This window comes from Suncus etruscus, chromosome 6 (assembly GCF_024139225.1).
Source record: "Suncus etruscus isolate mSunEtr1 chromosome 6, mSunEtr1.pri.cur, whole genome shotgun sequence".
Classification (NCBI taxonomy): Eukaryota; Metazoa; Chordata; class Mammalia; order Eulipotyphla; family Soricidae; genus Suncus; species Suncus etruscus.
This window is the reverse complement of record NC_064853.1, coordinates 79,575,895-79,583,057: the sequence shown is the minus strand read 5'-3', so window position 1 is coordinate 79,583,057 and position 7,163 is coordinate 79,575,895. Positions and strand designations below refer to the sequence as shown.

The 7,163-nt window shown below is 36.2% G+C and overlaps 1 non-coding gene across 1 annotated transcript; it reads left to right on the top strand.

Moving 5' to 3' along the window:
• The first annotated feature begins 2,261 nt into the window (after positions 1 to 2,261).
• On the top strand, positions 2,262 to 2,425 carry LOC126012414 (U1 spliceosomal RNA). Its single transcript, XR_007496894.1, has one exon. It is a non-coding gene; the product is annotated as a U1 spliceosomal RNA (small nuclear RNA).
• Positions 2,426 to 7,163: the final 4,738 nt, after the last annotated feature.

Below are 7,163 nucleotides of genomic sequence, written 5' to 3'. Positions count from 1 at the left end.
CAAATTAAAAGTGAGAGTGTTTCCTTCTGGGGAAAAAAAAATGCCTAGAGTTTAAATCCAGTGGAAAAATAAAGGAGAAAGAAAATGCCCCAGATATCATGGAATGGGAGAATCTAGTAAAAAATTAATATTAAATAAATACTTTGAATAAAATCAATGAACTGTATTAACTTCTATTACAAGAAAATATTAACAAGTAAGAGAGGAAATTCAGGAAACGCAGGAACAGTGTAAGTTTTCATTTTGCCTAAGAGATAAGGTAATGATGAAGGCTCAATTCCACTACCACTTGCTGAGGTTAATCAATTGAGAGATAGGCTTATGTTTAGAGAAAGATCTTTATTAAACAACTACCCATAAAATTGGATATGGTGAACTTATATACTAGAGTACATATTTCTTGATTACACTGTCACAAGAAATTTCTTATATATAGAAATACAACAAAGAATATATTTTTGATTTGACATATTGCAGGCTGGATCTTTGATAAATTTTGTTATGGAATAGTCTCCTGACCCAAACTATCTTGTATTTGAAGACCAATTAATATCATTGTTTATGTTCTATGACTTTAAAGAAAGATTTCAGATTAAAGGATCTGCATATCTTCCTGGTGTAGCCTTTCTAAATAGGATAAACTTATTTCATTTTTATTTAGGTCAGCTATGTTTTGTCAATAACCCATGCCCAGAGGAGTTTTCTGATTTTAATTTGAAGTCCAGATCTTAACTCCTTTCTCTCTGGTTTCAATTGGAGGTAAAAAAGAAAATTCCAACCATATGTTGAATATGAGAAACAAAATAAATAAAACAAAAACTTTTCATGAAATCATAACAAATAGGATTAATCACTAAAAGGAAGGAATAAATTAAATTTAAGATGAAATTTAATAATGGCCCAAAATGGGAAAAAAAGTGATGATATTTTGGGAAAAATAAAGAAAGCAATCCAGTTTTCCACAAAATATATCCAGTTCAATTGTAAATGAAAACGTGAATATATTAAATAAACCAGTAAGGTAAAGAAAGGGACTAAAGTGCCTAATAAAACAAAACAAGAAACAAACAATAATAGAGATCTTTCTAAATCTAAGAAAAGAACTGTAAAAGTTCAGGAAATTTATAGAGCAATTCAATTTTCTAAATGTGAAAACATACACACTAAGATGCTCAAGAATCAAAGTCAGTGATAAAGAAAATTCTCGATGGGACCACATGTTACCTCTATGTAAAAAACAATCCAGCTTCTCTACCAAGTTCCAAAAGAAAATAATGGCTGTCTTCCCTTGCAGATAACCTTGTCTGGCTGACATCTCTGTGGCCTTCTTAGAATGTGGGGGAAAGATTCCTCTTTCTGCGTGAACCACAGCAGCTCTGAAACCACATCCTATATCCTCAGACAGAAACAGCCTAGCTCCACCATTTATCAAACTTATCAAACTTCTAAGCCATTAAATTTTTTTCAGATTTGCAGATCTTGAACCACACATTTTCAAAGGGTCATCTGACACCTCAAAATGTTATAGTATTGTCAACCCAGTAGTATCACAAAGAAATCTGATGGGAAAGTTACATAGAAATCTACCTAGCTCAGTGAGCCTAAACAGTAACATAGGAGACTCAACTAGCACCAACCACAGCCTGATTAATTCTTAGACATTGGCTTTAGTAACATCATGAATAAAAATAGAATAATTTCAAATTGACCCATGTTGATCTGAGTTCTGATCAGTTAATTTGCCTTTTTTTTGATAGAAAACAACCTGAAATAAATGAGTGTGTTCAAGGGGGCAGGCTATGATGTTGGATGGGAAATTGAGACACTAGTGAAGGGAAGGTCACAGTGGTGATAGGATGAGTATTTGAACATTTTACTTCTAAAATTATTTATTTTGAACAACTTGGCAAATCACAGTGTTATAATCTATTTTTAAATAAACAAAGCGATACTTAGGGAAAAATAGTGCAAAAGATAGGGTGTTTGCCTTGTGCATGGCAAATTAGGTTTTGATCTCCTGTACTCGATATGGACACTGGAGCCTGCCAAAAGTGTTTCCTGAGCAAAGATCAGAGAAAACAGTGAGCACAGCTGGATGTGACCCAAAATCAAACGAACAAACTAAAAAGCTTTGTATTCCAAAATAAGTGCATGTGCATTTTAAGACTTTTTATAAACTCCCCAGCCTTTAGCATTGTTCTATATAGTCAAGAGTAAGTAAAGAAGGAATAACATACAAGTAATATAAAACTTGGAAGACTTTACTTACCTGGCAGGAGAGATACCATGATCATGAAGGTGGTTTCCCCAGGGCAAGGCTCACCCATTGCACTCAGGGTGTGCTGACCCCTGCGATTTCCCCAAATGTGGAAAACTCAACTGCATAATTTGTGGTAGTGGGGGACTACGTTTGTGCTGTCCCCTGAAAAAAAAACTTGGAAGACTATACACTAGAAAAGTTGAATTAAGGAATATTTACAAACTCAGATATAGACCTGAAATGCAATATGAAAATATAAATAAAATAGAGCAATTGTATAGTAAGTTTAGTGCTTGTCTTGCATGCTACTGATGGGGGTCTGATCAGTTGTATCCCTAGTACCCTAGGGATGGTTCTCAATCACACCAGAAGTGATCCCTGAGCAAAAATTAGAAATAATCCCTGAGCAAGTGTGGTCCAAAATGCAGGTATACACACACACACACACACACACATACGCACACACACACACACACACACACACACACACAAACACACACACACACACATGCCAGGGAAAAATCTCAAGTTGTAGAAGATATGCCTAGTATTTGACAGGTCAGGAGTTCGATCTCCAACACCACTGTGTTCTCTAAGCACATGTAAATGTGACCTGAGTGGACCCTGAACACTATTAAGAGTGGTTCTGTAGGCCTTCAGCACTTCTGTAACTCAGCATCACTGCATCACTTGTTCTAGGCTTCAAACCATCAGGCCTGTCCTATTAGACTCAGGACAGCTGGGATTAACCCAAGACCCCATATTTCTACTTGGGATAAACCCCATAACAATAACAGAACAAAAAAACACAGCCAGCTGAACTTAAAAAGCATTAATAAAATAGGTCATTAAAAGATTATCTTGATTATTAAAAGTGTTATCCCATGAATGACAAAAATAGTAAATTACTTGATAGACTATTATTAAATTGAAGCCACAAAGATCTTTAAAACCTCCACAAATCCTTATATTAAGCACTTGTCTTGCTTTTGAAGGTTTGCTTATGAAACTAAGCAATTCTCAAAGGTAGTAGGCCTGTACCTACAGGTATAAATTTAGTATTCCAGTTTTTTATTCAAGCAATTCAATTCTTTTCTCCATATAATACATATAGTTTCACCTTTCTAGTAGTTTTTGTGTGATGTGTGTGTATGTGGGGGAGGGTAGCTACACCCAGCTGTGCTCTAAGTTTACTCCTAACTCTACTCACAGGTTACTCCTAGCAGGATTCAGGAAACATATGGGGTGGCTATAATTGAACCCAGGTTAGCCACATGGATGATAAGCATTTTAAGTATTGTACTATCTTTTTGGTCCCTCACGTTTCTTATCAAAAGCAAGTTAAATGTCTATATCACCTTGTAAGAGAAGGGAAACACACTAATTCTGCACAACTGAAAGAGAAGCTACTGATAAATAAATAATCAGAATGTTGCACTGGTGAAGGGAGGGTATTCTGTTTATGACTAAAACCCAAGTACAAACCTGCTTGTAATCATGGTGCTTAAATAAAGATTATATATATGATTGTGTCCCAATTAATGAACAACTAAAATATAAATATAAAATATAAATATAAAATATAAAATATAAAATATAAATGTGTTCTGCTGACTTTTGAAGGTGAAGTTGTTGTTTCTATGTAATCCCTGAAGGATTTCAAGTCCACAAAATGACAAATAATTATTAACATTATATATATTTCTACTGCATATGAAACATAGCTCAAAAGGAAATGTCATGAAAGATATGTAACTTTCAGATTAATATTGGAGTATAATAAAATTTAAAGACATCCATTTTAACAAAAATATTGTAGTTAATCTCTGAAGATAAAACAGATTTACAGATTTTTTCCAGTTTTGTTATTATTAATTTCAATAAATGGATACATAGATTTTTTTTTTTGCTTTTTTGTTTAGAAGCATAGAATGATAGTGTTGGCAAGTTATCTTCCTAAAATAATATTTACTTTTTTAATTTTTAAAACTATCATAAACTCTATGCTTATATCAGTTTTAATATGCCTAAATCATGGCATCAGAGATGATTTTGAAAGTAAGAGACTCTGAGGACTTCAAGGGAAACTTCTGTGCCTGTCTGCCTGTGTTTCTGAATACCTGAAGGTCTCTTCAGAGGCCTAGGGAGTGCACCCCCAAAACTGCATTTTGAAACTGCCCAGTGAGCAAATTCTGGCTGTGGGGGTCCCCATCCAATAAGCTGAACTCTCTGGCCTGCGGAGGCTCTGCCCTGCTGTGCCTTTGTTTACTCTGAGGAATTCAAGGGAAACTTCTGTGCCTGTCTGTCTGTGTTTTTGAATATCTAAATGTCTCCTCAGAGGCCTAGGGAGTGCACCCCCAAAAAACTGCAATTTGAAACTCATCAGTGAGTAAATTCTGGCTGTGGGGGTCGCTGACCAATAAGCTGAACTCTCTGGCCTGCAGAGGCCTGGCTGTGGGGGTTGCCAGGTGGAGTGCTGATTGCTTTACCTGCAGAGTCTCCATCCTGCTGTGCTTCTTCTGAGGAAACTGAGGACCTGAAGAGAGCACTGTCCTGTGCTTCTCTGTCTTTCCTGAATTCTTGAAGCTCTCCTCAGAAACCTGGGAAGTGAACTCCCAAAAACTGTCACCTAAAGGCCCCAGAAGAGCCCAGCCTCGAAGCGAAGCAGAGTGGCTGCGCACTCTCTCTAACCAATAAACCCCACCACAACTCGCAGGAAAAAAAACACACTACTAGCGTGACAATGGGAAAAAATCGCAGGCAAGCACCATGCACGGAGAATGAAGACAATAGCTTGGATGACCTTAAAAATTCTAACCATCTGATTAACCTCTTGGATAAGGAACTTAAAAGAGAAATATGGAAGATGTTTGTAGAACTCAAAGAAAGCATAGATTGATCTGAACAGAACACAAAGACAGAAATCAGAAAAATCCAAACTGAAATAGCAGATATGAAAAACACGGTAGCTCAACTGAAAACCTCAGTGGATGGCCTCAACAGCACGGTAACAGCAGCTGAGGAGAGAATCTGAGTACTGGAAGATGAGATGCAAAAAAACTCAACACAGCAGAAGAAAGTGAAAAAGAACCTTAGGACAAATGATCAGGCAATGGAAAAAGTACTCAAGGAATGCAAACAGATGAAAATAGAAGTCTTTGATAAACTCAACAGAAACAACATAAGAAACATCGGAGTCACAGAGGCCCAGGTAGGAGATCTCCAGGAAGAATCAACTGTCAAAGACATCATCAAAGAGAGACATCATCAAAGAGATACTCTCAGAGTTAAAGACTACATGAAATCAAATCCAGCATGCCTGAAGAGTACCAGCTAAAAGAGACCCAAAGAAAAACACCCCAAGACACATCCTAGTTATAATGACAAATCCCACAGATAGAAATAGAATAGTGAAAGCAGCAAGATCAAAAAGGGAAATTACATTCAAAGGAGCATCCCTAAGACTTACAGCAGACATGTCACAAGAAACTCTCAAGGCCAGAAGACAGTGGTGGGATATTGTAACAAGACTGAATGAAATGAATGCCTCACTGAAAATATTGCACCCAGCCTGACACACGTTCAGGTTTGAAGGAAGGATACATAGCTTCATGGATAAACAACAGCTCAGAAACTTCACAGATGAAAAACCAGGTTTAAACTGACAGGTCTACTTTAAGACAAGACAGATCAAAAAACACTGCAAATTTATCTAAAAAGATGACATTAAATCCTATGAAAATCATCTCCCTCAATGTCAATGGACTAAATTCACCAATTAAAAGACAAAGAGTGGCAAAATGGGTCAAAAAGATGAATCTAACCTTCTGCTGCCTACAAGAAACACATCTAAAAAGTCAGAACAAACAGACTCAAAATCAAAGGCTGGAGGAAAATCATCCAAGCAAACAACACCCTCAAAAAACTAGGGTGGCCATATTAATATATGACGACACCAACTATATACGCAGAAAAGTGGTAAGGGACAAAGATGGACACTATGTACTAATCAAGGGATATGTGCAACAGGAAGAAATCAGACTACTAAACATATATGCACCCAATGAGAGGCCAGCAAACTATCTAATACAATTACTGACATATCTGAAAGAAGAAATCAATAGTAACACAATAATTGTTGGAGACCTCAACACGGCCCTATCAACAATTTATAGGTCAACCACACTGAAACCCAACAAAAATATACTAGCCCTGAAAAGAGTAATGTAAGATAGAGGACTAGTAGATATATATAGGACAATTCATCTCAAAAAAACCTAGATACACATTCTTCTCCAATGTACATGGGTCATTCTCCAGGATAGACTACATGCTGACACATAAAACATACCTTCATAAAATCAAGAACATAGAAATCTTGCAGGCTACCTTTGCTGATCACAAGGCTCTGAAATTAGATGTAAACTACAAAGCCACACAGAAGAAAAAATTTAACAATTGGAAATTAAACACCCTGCTACTGAACAACCAGTGGGTCCGAGATGAAATCAAAAAGGAAATCAAAACTTTTCTGGACACAAATGATAATAAAGACACAAACTGCCAGAATCTATGGGATACAGCAAAAGTGGTCCTGAGAGGAAAATTTATAGCTCTACAAGCACACATCAGGAAGGAAGAAGTGGCATACCTGAATAACTTAATGGCCCAGCTCAAAAATTAGAAAATGACCAACAAAAAAAAAACAAAAATAGGGAGACAGAAGGAAATAACAAAGCTGAAAGCAGAACTCAATATAGTGGAAAACCAAAAAACAATCCAAAAGATCAAAAAAAGCAGAATTTGGTTCATTGAAAAAAAAACAAGATTGATATACTATTGGCAAAACTCACAAAGAAAGACAGAGAGAGAGAAAAATCTGATAGCTCTTATTAGAAATGAA